Raw genomic sequence first — 17,199 nt, forward strand, 5'->3', positions numbered from 1 at the left:
GTGGAGAATCTGGTGCAGGAAAGACTGTCAACACCAAACGTGTGATCCAGTACTTTGCGAGAATCGCTGTGTCTGGACCGAAGAAGGCAGAACCTGTCCCTGGCAAAATGCAGGTAACTAAACTAAACAATCAAATATCATCCAAAGAATGTGACAGAATTATTATACATGATGAAATTACTTAAATGCTCACCAGGGGTCGCTAGAGGATCAAATCATTGCAGCCAACCCTCTGCTGGAGGCTTATGGTAATGCCAAGACTAGGTAGGGCTGGGCGATAAAACGATAAAACAAGTTCTATAAATATTCAATTTAATGTTTATGCAGCAAAAGCGAAACAAAACAGCGCTACTCATTTGAACCACGCCACACGAACCATATCCGCTCGGTTCAAACAGCGGAGCAGAGCGAACTGACTAGAGCAGATGTGTTTACTCACCGATCACGCAACCACTAAACAGCGCTGTGAGATCCAGTGAGAAGCGCTTGAATTCAGCGAAGAACACAAATGACTGGTATAAACTATCCGTCAATATCAGTCAACTGATATAAACTAAGTTTAAATCCAGATAAAACAGCGCTGACAAACAGCAGAAAAACACTGTGTGCAACGATACAGTCAGGCTTTTCAATCTATAAATCGCCATCGTTTACCATGGATTTACTGTAGTAACACTAACTGCACCATAGTATTGTGGCAAAAATGTGGGGTATTTATGTCAAATTTATTATATTAATGTAGACGTGTATTAAATGTATTAAAGTGTAATGGAATGTTATTACAGTATAGTTGTGATTAAGCTATAGGCTAGCGTTTGTGCATTTATAATAAATGTATTTAGACTACTGTTTTTCATATAATGAGGCTACCTAGAAACCATATAGTTGCATTTTTACCACAGTATTGAGGTGCTATATGTGTGTTTTTGACTCTGGTTATCATGCTGTAAATGTATGCTACTATGGAAGAACAATGGTTGATTTGAATAAAACTCAAGCAGTCAGAAAAATTGAAGTTCACCATATAAAAAAGGAGGTTGTTGCAATTTTTACAGATGTTACTGATTTTGATAATGAACATGAATTTACATCTGCATCCTAAATATAATATGGGGGATTGGGGGCTCAGATGACCATGTGTGTACATAGGGGGGGCCCATGAAAAAAGGTTGGGAACCACTGACTTAGAATATGATTTTTGACTTATAGCATTATCCAGTGCTTCCCATACACTGATTTATTTGTAACAAATAAATCAATTTCAAGTCAAGTCAAGTCAGCTTTATTGTCAATTCGTCCACATGTACAGCACATACATACAGAGAATTGAAATTGCATTACTCTCAGACCCTTGGTGCATACAGTTAACATTAAACATGTTCAGATACAGATAAATACAGTTTAAACATATGTACATACAACTATACAAATATACAAGTGAGGATATTGTAGAAAAAAATAAGAATTAGATCGATAAAGTGGCATAAGGCGCATGGCAGATAGAGTGCAAAACCAGTTAAATAAAAACAACACTGTGTAGATATATTTGTAGTGCAAAAGAGCTTATCAGTCTGAGGACATTGTAGAAAATAAAAAACGAGAGATAGATAAAGTGCATAAGGCACATGGCAGAATAGATGGAGTGCAAACCAGCTGAATGTACAAAAACAAAACTGTGCAGATTTGTTTTGTTTTGTTTTGTTATGAGTGTAGTGCAAGAAGAGCTTATCAGTCTGTTAAAGTGACAAGTCGAAGTGACTGTTCGGATAGATTTTTGTCAGACTATCCGAAGAGGTAATTTGCAGTCAATGTTGGATGGGTAGTGATCAGCCAATGCTGCACAAGTGACAGGTGCCGGTCACAGTTTGTTGGTCGTGGGGGGGGTGTCATAGAGTCAGAGTTCCTAGTGTGTTGCTGTGTTAAATGGGGGTGAAAGAGGGGAGGGGGGGCAAGGACGGGAGGGAGTTCAGCTTCCTGACAGCCTGATGTATGAAGCTGTCCTTCAGTCTGCTGGTCCTCGCCTGGAGACTCCGCAGTCTCCTCCCTGATGGCAGCAGACTGAAGAAGCTGTGTCTCAGGTGGGTGGGATCACCTGCAATGCGGAGGGCTTTGCGGGTGAGACGGGTGCTGTAGATGTCCTGGAGGGAGGGGAGAGAGACACCAATGATCTTCTCAGCTGCTCTCACTATGCGCTGAAGTGACTTGCGGCAGGATGCGTTGCAAGCGCCATACCACACAGTGATGCAGCTGGTTAGGATGCTCTCGATGGTGTCTCTGTAGAAGGTGCACATGATGGGGGCCGGGGCTCTGGCTCTTCTGAGTTTGTGGAGGAAGTAGAGACGCTGCTGTGCTTTCTTGGCCAGTGCTACAGTGTTGTTAGTCCAGGAGAGGTCCTCTGTGATGTCATCACAATATCAAAACTGACCGCCACAAATATATTTTCCAAAAGGCTTATACTTCATAAAATAAACTGAGCATTGCACGTTTCAAAATTAAAATGCAGCATGGGTGTTTTTATACGAATGTATCTTTGAAAAGAACCGATGTAATTTTTATTTTGTCTTTCCTGTAATGTCTGATAAAATGGCGTTTGTGAGTGCAGCGCTTTTTTGATTACAGTTATTACCGGGGAAATCAAGCATTTACTCAAACTCTTCTCTTTTATGAGATGAAGGGGAAAAAAGAAAATCGACCAAACATATCGTCCAAAAAATCAGCATCATATATCGGCCATCAGCTGACCTGATTTCTAAATATCGGCATCGGCCAGATAAATGTCCCATAGACATTCATAAAAGAAATTCATACTTCACAAAGTACATTTTAATATCAGTTACACTGTTTCTCAGGTGAACAACGCAGTCTCGGCTCTCTGCAAGTCTGTCTATGAGAAAATGTTCTTGTGGATGGTCGTCCGTATCAATGAGATGTTGGATACCAAGCAGCCTAGACAGTTCTTCATTGGAGTGCTGGACATTGCTGGATTTGAGATCTTTGATGTGAGCATCAGTCTTTAATGTCTCTGTAAGAATCAAGATATAAAAGATAACAGTCAGCAGTATGATCTTGCCTCTGTTGAATTATCAGTACAACAGCTTGGAACAGCTTTGCATCAACTTCACAAATGAGAAACTGCAACAGTTCTTCAACCAAACATGTTTGTTCTGGAGCAAGAGGAGTACAAGAAAGAAGGCATTGATTGGGAGTTCATTGACTTTGGTATGGACTTGGCTGCCTGCATTGAGCTCATTGAGAAAGTAAGAGGATATTCAGTCAATTAAAATAACTATTCTCGCTGTGCCTGTACTTGAGTGTGAATATTTCTTCAACAGCCAATGGGCATCTTCTCCATCCTTGAAGAGGAATGCATGTTCCCCAAGGCAACAGACACAAGCTTCAAAAACCAACTGTATGATCAGCATCTGGGCAAATGTGCAGCTTTCCAGAAGCCCAAGCCTGTCAAAGGTAAGCCAGAGGCCCACTTCTCTCTGGTGCACTACGCCGGCACTGTGGACTACAACATTGCTGGATGGTTGGAGAAAAACAAGGATCCACTGAACGACTCTGTTGTGCAACTTTACCAAAAGTCATCGCTCAAACTGCTTTCCTTCCTGTATGCCGCACATGCAGGTGCTGAAGGTATGAACATTTGCACTTTCTGAATTCCTTTGTCTTTTAATTATGTGCAAGACAAAATTCACATAGTGAATTATTGAAAAGATTAATGAAAAGCAACAAACATTTTACAAAAACAATTTTTAATTACATAAAACAGCAGAGGGCGGCGGTGGAAAGAAAGGCAAAAAGAAGGGTGGTTCCTTCCAGACTGTGTTTTTTTAGGGTAAATAGATTCTCTCTTTTAACGCAGGATGTGAACCTCCTCTCTATGAAAAACTAACGACAAACATTTCCACAGGAGAATTTGGGTAAGCTGATGACTAATCTGAGAAGCACTCACCCTCACTTTGTGCGCTGCTTGATTCCTAATGAGTCCAAGACTCCAGGTAAACTTGTTCATTGACAGTTCATTGACAACAAAAAGGCTTCAGAGAAACTCTTGGGCTCTATTGATGTTGACCACACCCAATACAAGTTTGGACACACCAAGGTGAGCTACATTAAGCTCAACTCTACATGGAATGGCTTCCATAGCATACCATTAAACATTATTATATATTTGTACATAATTTTTTTGTGCAGGTGTTCTTTAAAGCTGGTCTGTTGGGAACTCTTGAGGAGATGAGAGATGAGAAACTAGCAGAGCTGGTTACCATGACTCAGGCTCTTTGTCGTGGCTTCCTCATGAGGAGAGAGTTTGTGAAGATGATGGAGAGGAGGTGGGTGAAATTTGTATTATTTGATATACTAAAAAATATGTGAAGTTGAAGATCTTGGTCAAACGAAAAACAGAAACTTTCTTCCACAGAGAGTCGGTTTTTGCAATTCAATACAACATTCGCTCATTCATGAATGTCAAACATTGGCCATGGATGAAGCTCTACTTCAAGATCAAGCCTCTTCTGAAGAGTGCAGAGACTGAGAAAGAAATGGAGAATTATGAGAAAATTAAAGAAGATTTAACAAAGGCATTAGCTAAAAAGAAGGAGCTTGAGGAGAAAATGGTGTCACTTCTTCAAGAGAAAAATGACCTTCAGCTGCAAGTAACAGCTGTGAGTATTTCAGCTCTTACTGGATCCTACAGCAATGAATATAATTCATTAACTATATAACTATTTAGAAAGTGACCAATAATCTGTGACCAATATTTTATATGTAGATTGATTTCTCCTCTCTAAACTGTTTCTCAAGCACGTTCTCTCATCACCGCTGCTGCGTGAATATGACGCACCACAACACAGGCCCGGTTCTACGGGGATGCTACGAAACAAAATCAAAACCACCCTCCAACCTTCTTACGCCCCTAGGGCTGGGCTTCGGGCCAATTTTCACGTCATAGTTCAGACATTGGCCCGGTCTCGGGCCTGTTTTAGGCTTGTCCTTATTTTTATATTTTAGACATCCTTCGATTAGTGATGAAAAAATTGCCACGCTAGTGAAAATAACGCGAGCAGCAGCGAGCTGTCAGCGCAGCTTAAGAGTTCTGCTTTCAAATGCACGCAATAGGCTGAAGCTTGCCGCAAAGACCCAGCAAAAGTAATAATGTGTCAGGGGGAAATAGTAAGATATTTGAATTATTTACTAATGGAAGTCGTGGCCTAATGGTTAGAGAGTCGGACTCGTAATCCAAAGGTTGTGGGTTCGAGTCTCGGGCCGGCAGGGATTGTAGGTGGGGGGAGTGAATGTACAGCGCTCTCTCCACCCTCAATACCACGACTGAGGTGCCCTTGAGCAAGGCACCGAACCCCCAACTGCTCCCCGGGCGCTGCAGCATGGCTGCCCACTGCTCCGGGTGTGTGTTCACGGTGTGTGTGTGTGTGTGCATTTGTTCACTACTCACTGCTGTGTGTGTGCACTTGGATGGGTTAAACGCAGAGCACCAATTTCGAGTATGGGTCACCATACTTGACAATACGTCACGACTTTAACTTTTTAACTTTAACTAATAAACTAGTGTTTTCTGTGTCAGTGTCGCAAAGATGAAGATGACGATCCTGACTCGCTATCTCCTCATCAGACACTCCTTTAGAGAGAAGTGCATCTTTGTGGATTATGATCATAATGAAAGTTTTTGTTTTCGATTTATTTCATTAAGTAGTAGTTTAAATCTTTTTATAGATACTGTATATTTCTCATGTCTATGAGGCATGAGTTTCGGTTAATTTTTGTGAAGCGCTGCTGTTCAAGATCGAGGCGGCAGAAAGCGCATCATGTTTGTTTTCCTTATTTTATAAAAGCACATTTTGTTGATATTGTGAGTGCACACAAATAAAAGTAGACCCTTTACAGTTCCGAATGATGTATTACTCTTACCTTTATGAGCAAAAATTATGGCATATTTTAAGTTGTTTCCACTGAAAAAAATGCAAGTGATCCCGCTGGCACCTCCATGTCCTGCAAAGCGCACTTTAGCTTCCACTCTCTGCACAAATGATTGGATACAGTACACATTTATCTAGGTTTAACCTTTAAACCACTGTTTTAGTATATCTATAGATTTTATTTCAGGCGAGTCATGATGATTTGAGAAAGCTAAATTGATCAAACATAGGCTATGCTCTGTTCACTGTCTGCCGCTGTCCGTTTGGTCATTACTTTAAAAAGGAAAAAAACTTATATTTAATGAATAAAAAATGCTCCAAACGTTTATCTAAATTAACTTACAAACAAAATATAATCACTTTGCCATTACATACAAAACTGAACTATTTTAATAACTGAAAAAGTAGAATAAGCCGTTTTGGAAGAAGGTGGAAAAAATACAGTAATTCTGATAAGCTGTTGGACACGGACCAGGCTAGGGCATGAGCGTCTCGGCCCAGGGCCGGGCTAGGGCCTAAATTTGAGGCCCGTGCAGGGCTCTAGTATTAATGTCATTTTATTGCAGATTTGGCAAACTCTGGTTTGTGCTCTGGAGATCGAGTTCCATTTCAACTTGCTTTTGCAGAATTAATCAATGTAGCCGATCACAGACATATCTGTTGATTTCTTGAATCAGAGGCGTTTAAGTTAGAATCCACTCACTGCTCAAATCGCCAGAGTTTTTGTTCAGGTATGGTGTTCAGCACGAATCATCTCATTATAACAAAGTATGTTAAATTTGCTTTATGGAACCAAATCATTTGACAATGAGTCAGACTAACAGAAATAAGCCTGGATTATTTGGTAATCCTGTTTTATGAAACAGGCCTCGAGGCATTAAAAGTGATCACATTTTCTCCATTACATCGTATTGCATCTGCTTCAAATGTATTGCAAGCTGCTTCATATGTATCTTTAATGTATCGAATCGTTGGCAATGCATCAAGATGCGTATCGTATATGCACATCCCTAATATCCATGTCAATGAGCAGGAATCTGAAAACCTCTCTGATGATGAGGAAAGATGTGAAGGTCTCATCAAAAGCAAGATCCAGCTCGAGGCCAAACTCAAAGAGACAAACAAGAGACTGGAGGATGAAGAAGAAATCAATGCTGAACTGACTGCCAAGAAGAGGAAACTGGAGGATGAATGCTCCGAGCTGAAGAAAGACATCGATGACCTGGAGCTTACCTTGGCCAAAGTGGAGAAGGAGAAACATGCAACAGAAAATAAAGTCAGTATTTTTTTACCTTAATTATTATATTATGACTTTATGTATATTATTCACTGCTAATGGTGATTCAAGCTCTTGAAAATGAAACCAATAAACAACTGGGGTCGACAATATAAATGGCCCGGTGGCCCGGACATACTTTTAAAACCGTCAGGGTCACCAGATTGCTCCAACCACTAGCCCGGTGGGGCCAGTAAAAATAATGCCTCGATTAAAAAAAGTCTAATTTCACATTAATTACCTGTGGTTCTGTGTTTTGATTTCTGTTAAATCGTCTCGGTAACCAGCGCTAACACGTTACGTGATCCCGACAGCCTTACAGATGCAGCGGGTTTATGCGCTCCGTCTGCACCGCCTTGCTCGCTCCCGCGGTTACGCGCGCAAACTGCACACTGCTGCTCAGCACCTACCCATAGCTACTATTAAGCTAGGCTACATGTTTCTGAAACCCCCATCACCCGGCCAAACGCTGGGTAAAAAAGAGAAGGCAAGGAAGAGAAAATCACCAGAGGAATTGAGGGAAAGCGAAAGGGAATACGAAAAGAAAAGGCAGAGAAAGTTTCAGCCCCAGTGGCGAGACCGCTGGAATTGGCTGGGCTACGATCAAGAAAAAAAAGAGGTTTACTGTGAGCTCTGCAGATCAATGCCCACATATGCAGACAAGTAAGTTAGAGAAAAGTTAACGTGTATGAAACCTATGGTATGAACATAATATAATGAATTGCTGTGTGACTACGGAGAAAATAACGTCGTCATGACGACGGTCTACGTAATTAACGATAGACACTTGCTTTATAGAATTGTAGAGTTGTTAGTTTTATACACAAATGATGAGCAGAAGATGTGAGTTTTTGTTCATTTTTTCCTGTCATGTTTATTCGAGGAGTTCTCCACTCTACAAGGGCCATGTAGCAGAGTGGGCTACTGGCTTTGACCCTCATGAAAAGAGTGTTGCACACCAAATCTGCGTTAAAAGGACGAAGGCAGAGAGTGAGACACCTTCTGTGTTAGGCCTAGCTCATGTACATGTTAACAGTGAAATTGAAGCAGGGTTTAAAAAACAAATGGAGAACATGTTTCACATAGCCTACTATGTAGTGAAGAAGGAAAAGCCATTCACCGACTTTCCTGACCTTGTGGAGCTTAATAGCAGGACTGGCTCAAACATGCCACACTGCTACAAGTCCGACAACGCATGTGCAAGGTAAGAACCAGGTTACTACTAAATTCCTGAACATAATCACTTTTTTGATTAATTAATTACATTAATGTATTAATTTATTATTACTGCTACTAAAATGCACATATTTCCCTCAAGATTCACATACGACATCTACAACATGGAGAGGGAGGAACTCCTAAGAAACCTACAGACGGCCCACTACATCAGTTTGATGATTGATGGAGCAACTGACAGTGGTGTCTTGGAAAATTAAATTGTATATGTTAAATTCTTCACTAAAGAGAGGGGAGTGAGTGGTGCAGTCCTTCCTTGGCATCGAGGATGTCAAGCATGCACATGCAGCTGGTGTGCTTTCTGCTGTGCATTCGGGTAAGCCAATAAGGACAAATTTTATAGCAAAGTTACCAAGTTAAGTTGTTCCTGGCCAATAAATACTTGTTTTTTCCTTCAGTGTTTGAGAAAGCAGGCCTAGAGAAGTGGAAGGAGAAAGTTGTGTTCTTCTGTGCTGATGGGGCTGCTGTAAACATGGGGAAAAAAATGGTGTGGCTGCAAAGCTCAAGGAGGAGGTTGGACACCTGCTCTCCATCCACTGTGTGGCACACAGGCTGGAGCTGGGCATGCTGGACGCCATCAAGGAAGAGCCAGGGCTGAAAAAGCTACAGGAGGTGCTGCATTATTTGTACATGCAGTACCACTATTCCCCTAAGGCACTGAGGGAGCTGAGGTTGCTGGCTGAGGCAATGGAGGACAAGGCCCTGAAGCCCACCAACCTGAAGGGGGCCAGGTGGTTGCCATACATCCACAAGGCAACAAAGGTAGTTGTACTTTTTAAAAAAAAATGTAATTAGGAACAATTTTAGGTATGAAAAAAAAAAATATATATATATATATATATACTGTGTGTATATATATATATACATATATATATATATATATATATATATATATATATATTTCTCCTCCAGATCCTGTGTAACGGGTATGCTATATTTGTGGCACACTTTGAGGACCAGGTCAGCCCAGAGCGAACACCCCAACCCTCACCTGCAGTAGTGGGAAGAGCAAAAGGTATTCTCCGATACCTTAAGAACTATGAAAATGTCCAGTTCATGCACTTCCTGCTAGATTTGCTGGAGTTTCTGAAGACACTGAGCCTCCAGTTTCAGCAGGATAATCTGACACCAGGTACTGTGCGTTTAATTTTTCCATTTAATATATGCTGACTGTGGTCTTACAGGGTAAATGACAATCTGTAAATATGTCTGTTACGAGACCATCAAATGAACTGAAATGGTACAACATAACATACAACAAAATAAACCATAGAGACGCAGTGACAGTGCATAACAACTTAATTTAATGAAATATAATGATTTGACATAAACAGAGCATGGTGGTAGAAAGTAACAAAACAAACAAACAGAAAGAAAACCCTGACCACACATATCTACAGGAAAAATGAAACTTGCCTACCTCCCGACCAAAAAACAAAAGACAAGTTCATTGTGAGTCTTCCAGGTCCTCTAACTGCTTCACTAAACTAACCCTAAACTAAACAACATGAAAACCCATCACCAAATACCACCAGCTCTAAATATAAATTATAAACTCAAATCAACCCAAATCAATCCCATACCGGGAACGTGATTGTCAAACAAAATCATTAAATCAGCACAAAAGAAAACCTCAACAAAGAATATAAGCCGTGCCAGCGAGACACCACGGAGCTAACGCTCCATCTGCCGGCAGGAGCGGATGGGAAATGAGAGCGAGAGAGAGTGGTGGACGTCAACCAGGGCGTCTTTATAGAGGTTGCCCATCCCACAATCAGCAGCCAACGGAACACCACGGAGCCTCTAGAGGAAACAGAAGGAACAACAAGAGCATAAATGCAACAAAGAAGCACAAACACTCAAGCACTGTTCATTTCACTCCTAATAGCGTAACAATGTCCTTTCAGGAGAGGCAGTGCAATACACTGAGGCCTGCATCAATGGCCTTACAGAGCTGTCTCTGGAGCCAGGAGAGCAGCACAGGAGGATGTTGGCTGCTGCACTGAGTCGCACATATAGAGCGGTGGAGCTCACCAACACCTCAACAGGCAACACACTTGCTCCTGAGAGGAAGAGAATTACAGGTTATTAGATAATGATAACTCTTGACAGTTTTTATAGCTAGCTAAGAATGCTCAATATGAATGCTGAAATTAATGGTATTTTTCAGAAATTCTCATCAAATGTATTGAGAGCCATCTGGGGGACCTGCTGTCTACAGAAAGAATTGTGGGAAAGTTCTCTGCCCTGGATCACCACATGTGGCCAAAGGAATGCAGCACAGATGTCTCAAAGGAAGCCTTTGCCTTCCATGGACGAGCAGACATGGAGTCCCTCTGCCACCATTATGAAAACATCCTTGTGCGTGAGGGGACAACAGCCAGTGAGGTAAAAAGGACCCCAATTGAAACAAGCCATGAGTGATTTCTTGGGTTTTAATCCTCTTAGTTGGCTATATGTTGAACTGTATTTTCCTGCAAACTGCTAATAAAGTGTTAAATCAATCAGATACTGAGAGACTACAGGCTGTACAAGATCTGGGCAAAAAAATGCACTGGGCCCCTCAGGGAGACACTCCTTTTAATGCTCCAGAGAGGTATGTATGACTAAATGTTTGGTATATTACTTCAAAACTACTGTTTTGAGATGGTGGCAGTCAGGGCCCAGAAGCAGACGCCCTGGATACACTGCCTGGGCATCAGGGCGAAAAAATCAGCCAACTGAAGAGGAGATGGAGGAAGAATTGGCTTTACTGGAGTGATGAATCCTATGCAATAGGTTTATTTGCACTTGTTTCATGTTTTTGCACAGTTTTGCTGCACTTTGCACTAAACCTACCTTAAAAAAATTAATGTTATTCATGTTGTTCAAGCAAAGGGCCCAGAGGACCAGTGGCAAATTTCCCTTATTGTGTACCCCTGAACAATGTTTCCATTTAGGTGAAAAACCTGACGAAGGAGATGGCCTCTCTGGATGAGAGTATTGCCAAGCTGACCAAAGAGAAGAAAGCCCTCCAAGAGGCACACCAGCAGACTCTTGATGACCTTCAGGCAGAGGAAGACAAAGTCAACACTCTGACTAAAGCTAAGACAAAGCTTGAGCAGCAAGTCGACGATGTAAGATGTTTGGCATGAGAATAAGACCAATCAAAGCAAAATTAATATTGTTGCTATATACCAGATTTTAATGCTCTGGTTTCTGTAAAAACAGCTTGAGGGCTCACTGGAGCAAGAGAAGAAGCTCCGTATGGACCTTGAGAGAGCCAAGAGGAAGCTTGAGGGTGACCTGAAACTGGCCCAGGAATCCATAATAGACCTAGAGAATGAAAAACAGCAATCAGATGAGAAGATCAAAAAGTGAGTGGATATCAATCTTTCCACGATTACACATTTGACAAAGTATTTTGCACATTTTACAAAACACTACTTCAAAAACAGGAAGGACTTTGAGATAAGTCAGCTTCTCAGCAACATTGAAGATGAACAGACTTTGGGAGCACAGTTTCAGAAGACGATCAAAGAATTTCAGGTAATGCTTACCCTAATCTTTTCTATATGAAACTGTGATGTAGATGTATAGCTATGAAAACCCACATAACCAAAATCACTGGGTCAATGATTTTTCTTTCTTTATTTAGGCCCGTATTGAAGAGCTGGAAGAGGAAATTGAGGCAGAGCGAGCTGCTCGTGCTAAAGTGGAGAAGCAGAGAGCTGATCTCTCCAGGGAACTTGAAGAGATCAGCGAGAGGCTTGAGGAAGCTGGAGGTGCCACTGCTGCCCAGATTGAGATGAATAAGAAGTGTGAAGCTGAATTCCAGAAGTTGCGTCGTGATCTGGAAGAGTCTACCTTGCAGCATGAAGCTACAGCTGCAGCTCTCAGAAAGAAGCAGGCAGACAGTGTGGCTGAACTCGGAGAACAGATCGACAACCTCCAGCGGGTCAAGCAGAAGCTGGAAAAGGAGAAGAGTGAATACAAGATGGAGATTGAAGACTTGACAAGCAACATGGAGGCTGTGGCTAAAGCAAAGGTACAATCTTGAAAGAAAGTCTTTAAGAAGTTTCACAAAACTTCTTTAACTTTAGCTGTTTGAAATATGCCCAGAAATTTGAAATAATATCCAGAAGAATTATACCACTTTATCTATTTCTTTATTTTTTTTCTACAATGTCCTTACTTGTATAGCTATAGAGTTGTATGTACATATGTTTAAACCGTATTATCTGTATTTGAACATGTTTAATGTTAACTGTATGCACCAAGGGTCTGAGGGTAACGCAATTTCAATTCTCTGTATGTATGTGCTGTACATGTGGAAGAATTGACAATAAAGCAGACTTGACTTGACTTGAATCTAAATGAGTTCGAAAAAGTTGATATTTCCTAATTGATGTAGGCAAACCTTGAAAAGATGTGCCGAACATTAGAAGACCAAGGAAGTGAGCTGAAAACGAAGAATGATGAGCTTGTACGCAAACTTAATGACATCAGTGCCCAGAAGGCAAGGCTCCAAACTGAAAATGGTATGTAAATACTGAATATATCGTATACACAATGGCACAGAACTGTGCAAAAAAAGTGATTCAGAAACCCAGTACTGACATCATACAACTCTTTCGTGACTCTTTCATAAATTATACATTGTCTCATACTAAGTGAATTTGGCCGTCAATTGGAGGAGCAAGAAGCTCTTGTTTCTCAACTGACAAGAGGCAAACAGGCTTACACTCAGCAGATCGAGGAACTCAAAAGACATATTGAGGAAGAGGTTAAGGTGTGTACCTACCAAAATAATCACCTTATCAAGTACTATATATAGCTAAGAATATAGCTGTGTACAACAGGAATGGAAACATTTTCACTTTAATGTTTTTCTGACTTTAAGGCCAAGAATGCTCTGGCCCATGCGGTTCAGTCTGCCCGTCATGACTGTGATTTGCTCAGAGAGCAGTATGAGGAGGAGCAGGAGGCCAAAGCTGAACTCCAGCGTGGAATGTCTAAGGTCAACAGTCAGGTGGTTCAGTGGAGAACCAAATATGAGACTGATGCCATCCAACGCACTGAGGAGCTTGAGGAATCCAAGTAAATACAGAAAAGAACAATTTCTTCGACACCCTACATTTACTATCACAAATATTATTAAGATTTCATAATTTCATACCAATTTCTACAGAAAAAAGCTTGCCCAGCGTCTGCAGGATGCTGAGGAATCCATTGAGGCAGTGAACTCCAAGTGTGCCTCTCTGGAAAAGACCAAACAGAGACTGCAGGGTGAAGTAGAAGACCTCATGATTGATGTGGAGAGGGCAAATGCATTGGCAGCCAACCTTGACAAGAAGAAGAGAAACTTTGACAAGGTGAGAAGGATGTGGATAATCTTTAAATCTATACCTTGATCCATGGACTTGGCTAATTAACAATGACTACCATTTTCTTCAGGTCCTAGCAGACTGGAAACAGAAGTATGAGGAAAGCCAGGCTGAACTAGTAGGTGCTCAGAAAGAAGTTCGTTCTCTCAGCACTGAGCTTTTCAAAATGAAGAACTCCTATGAGGAAGCTCTTGACCACCTTGAGACGCTGAAGAGGGAGAACAAGAATCTGCTACGTAAATGGCCCTTTTTTTGTTCAAAAAGCATTTAAAAAAGATGCATTAAAATAGAAAGTTTTACAAATTCCACTTTTTAAAACCCCTTTAGAGGAGATTTCTGACCTCACTGAGCAGCTTGGAGAGACTGGAAAGAGCATTCATGAACTGGAAAAGGCAAAGAAGACAGTGGAGTCTGAGAAGGCAGAGATCCAGGCTGCACTTGAAGAAGCTGAAGTACTGTTACTTGAAACTGTCAAATCAATTAATTTCTTGACAGGGTATTACATTATTTTCCTGTGAGCTTGATATGATTCTTATTATAACTACTATCCATCAGGGCACCCTGGAGCATGAAGAGTCCAAGATTCTTTGTGTGCAGCTGGAGCTGAACAAGGGGAAGGTTTGAGATTGAAAGGAAGCTTGCTGAGAAGGACGAGGAGATAGAACAGATCAAGAGGAACAGCCAAAGAGTGATCGATTCCATGCAGAGCACTCTGGACTCTGAGATCAGAAGCAGAAATGATGCCCTGAGAGTCAAGAAGAAGATGGAGGGAGATCTAATTGAGATGGAGATTCAGCTGAGTCATGCCAACCGCCAGGCTGCTGAGGCCCAGAAACAGCTCAGGAACGTCCAAGGCCAACTCAAGGTATCTTTCTATAGAATGAGGAACTTCAACACATCTAAAATGTCTGATAATATGAATATGATAAATGAATTAAACGAATCATGACATGCAAATAACAAAGAAAGAACATTGCCACAGGATGCCCCACTGCACCTTGATGAAGCTCTCAGAGGAAAGGAGGAAATGAAGGAGCAGGTGGCCATGGTGGAGCGCAGGAATAACCTGATGCAAGCAGAGATTGAGGAGCTGAGAGCTGCACTGGAGCAAACAGAGAGAGGCTGCAAAGTGGCAGAGCATGAGCTGGTGGATGCCAGCGAGCGTGTGGGACTGCTGCACTCACAAGTACAGAAAAACTATACTTGGAGCAAATACAGGTTACATGATAACAGAGTTTTAGTTAAATGTGCACTAAACTACCTGCTTAAATCCCACAGAATACAAGTCTTATTAACACCAAGAAGAAGCAGGAGGCTGATCTGGTCCAGGTTCAAGGTGAGGTGGATGATGCAGTCCAGGAGACCAGAAATGCAGAGGAGAAGTCCAAGAAGGCCATCACTGATGTGAGCACTTACATTCTGTTCCTCTATTCTAAATCAAACAGTTATTTTACTTTGCTTAGCTGCATGTGGTAACAAAGGGAACCTTCATGCAAGGCATTTCTGTCTATATTGGCTAGTTCATTTGAATTGTCTTATATTTCAGGCTGCCATGATGGCTGAGGAGCTGAAGAAGGAGCAGGACACCAGTGCTCACCTGGAGGGGATGAAGAAGAACCTGGAGCTGACTGTCAAAGACCTGCAGCACCGTCTGGATGAGGCTGAGAGTCTGGCCATGAAGGGTGGAAAGAAACAGCTCCAGAAACTGGAGTCCGGGGTAAATAACAAGTTAAATGCAGTCTTAGATGAACTGGCTATGGTAGAGATTTGACAGGTGACAACATGACTCTCTACTGAAGGTGCGCGAGTTGGAGGCTGAAGTTGAAGCTGAACAAAGACGTGGTGCAGACACTGTGAAAGGAGTGCGCAAATATGAAAAGAGAGTGAAGGAGCTCACCTACCAGGTACAACTACACAGGATTTAGAAATGTATTTCATTATAATATACATAGTTTAACCAAGACCATGTACAACATTTACACCCAAAGACTGAGGAAGACAAGAAGAACGTGATCTGACTGCAGGATCTGGTAGACAAGCTGCAGCTGAAAGTGAAGTCCTACAAGCGCCAGGCTGAAGAAGCTGTAAGTCTAATCTCAAATGTCTTGAGTGTGAAGTTTTGACATTTTCTATTCAATACATTCAGTGTCATGAGTACAATGCTCTGAAAGGGGTTGGATATCTCATCCTAACAGGAGGAGCAGGCCAACACTCATCTGTCCAGATACAGGAAGGTGCAGCATGAGCTGGAGGAGGCTCAGGAGCGTGCTGACATCGCAGAGTCCCAGGTCAACAAGCTGAGAGCCAAGAGCCGCGAGGCTGGGAAGGTAACATATAAACTTATACTAGTAATATAACAGTGTTGAGTTGTAAAATAGCAACAAAGAGAAAAGCTGTTAGTTTAGATAGTCCTACCAGACAGCTAAAACAACTCGACTGTGGTGGAGAGTCTCTGACCTGCTGACTGTTTTGGTGAAATCTCATCTTCTGTCGGAGGTCCAGCATCCGATTAAAGAAACGGAACAAGGCTGACCGATTGAAGGACTGCGTACGACTTTTCTTGCTTGCTCATGTGATGCTCACTGAACTAAGAATGACAACACTGCACAATTACTGTGACTGTGAGATTGAATTAGGGTTACAATGAACAACAGTATTGGCATTTTGTCCTTATAGCCAGAAAGCTAAAGATTTTTGCCAGCATCTTTTTAATATAACTAAAATAAATATATAATACAACACATTATGCAGGTTGTAAGCAACAGATTAGCTTAAAGAAAAACAAGAAATAAGAAGAAAACAAGAAACATACCACACTTTTTCTTTTTCCATTTTGAGGCTATGTTATTAGGTTAGATTGTTAGATATATGGTTTTGACAATCGCCGTGTCAACACTGTGAGTGAGTAGACTGCTAATACTAATAAATGAAGTGGCTTACACTGCAAGTGTGCAAATGCTGCATATTTAATGAAGTAAAGCTGAATTAATTTAAATGTTTTAAGCAAAGTCATTCACAACATTTTCAAGATTAAAAGCATTTTGCATGAGGTTTGTGCTTACCTTTCCATCCTGGTGTTTTGCCTTCATCCTTCTGGCAGAGTTTACTTCCATCCTTGTTTATCTGTTCAAGTGTATTTTACTTTACTTACTTTACTTTTGTCATTTAGCAGACGCGTTTGTCCAAAGCGACTTACAAATAAGAAAAAGTAACTAAAACTAAAAGTTACAACTCTATAAATACTATATACCCACATATTTAAGAAAATAAATTAAAATATAGCTGCGAGCAGCGATGACGGGCCCAAGCCGCCAGTGCATACGCCACCCCGGTGGCATCGAAAAACGGTGCCCAGCGAGCACACACAATACAGTAACCCTCT

General features: G+C 41.4%; 1 pseudogene across 1 annotated transcript in view; it reads left to right on the top strand.

Moving 5' to 3' along the window:
* The window catches only part of LOC306874584 (myosin heavy chain, fast skeletal muscle-like), a 33,937-nt pseudogene that overhangs the window by 2,452 nt on the left and 14,286 nt on the right, over positions 1 to 17,199 (top strand). Inside the window, exons 4-30 of the transcript in view lie at positions 2 to 113; positions 197 to 264; positions 2,834 to 2,999; positions 3,088 to 3,257; positions 3,333 to 3,639; positions 3,776 to 3,841; positions 3,917 to 4,108; positions 4,201 to 4,337; positions 4,427 to 4,670; positions 6,973 to 7,215; positions 11,391 to 11,567; positions 11,662 to 11,807; positions 11,889 to 11,979; positions 12,089 to 12,478; positions 12,845 to 12,975; positions 13,105 to 13,222; positions 13,334 to 13,530; positions 13,622 to 13,805; positions 13,888 to 14,053; positions 14,145 to 14,269; positions 14,373 to 14,682; positions 14,800 to 15,003; positions 15,096 to 15,221; positions 15,364 to 15,534; positions 15,617 to 15,721; positions 15,806 to 15,901; positions 16,013 to 16,144. The product of the transcript in view is annotated as a myosin heavy chain, fast skeletal muscle-like (transcript). The remainder of the gene's footprint in view (position 1; positions 114 to 196; positions 265 to 2,833; positions 3,000 to 3,087; positions 3,258 to 3,332; positions 3,640 to 3,775; positions 3,842 to 3,916; positions 4,109 to 4,200; positions 4,338 to 4,426; positions 4,671 to 6,972; positions 7,216 to 11,390; positions 11,568 to 11,661; positions 11,808 to 11,888; positions 11,980 to 12,088; positions 12,479 to 12,844; positions 12,976 to 13,104; positions 13,223 to 13,333; positions 13,531 to 13,621; positions 13,806 to 13,887; positions 14,054 to 14,144; positions 14,270 to 14,372; positions 14,683 to 14,799; positions 15,004 to 15,095; positions 15,222 to 15,363; positions 15,535 to 15,616; positions 15,722 to 15,805; positions 15,902 to 16,012; positions 16,145 to 17,199) is intronic.

The sequence above is a fragment of the Barbus barbus genome, assembly GCF_936440315.1.
Source record: "Barbus barbus genome assembly, chromosome: 9".
Classification (NCBI taxonomy): domain Eukaryota; kingdom Metazoa; phylum Chordata; class Actinopteri; order Cypriniformes; family Cyprinidae; genus Barbus; species Barbus barbus.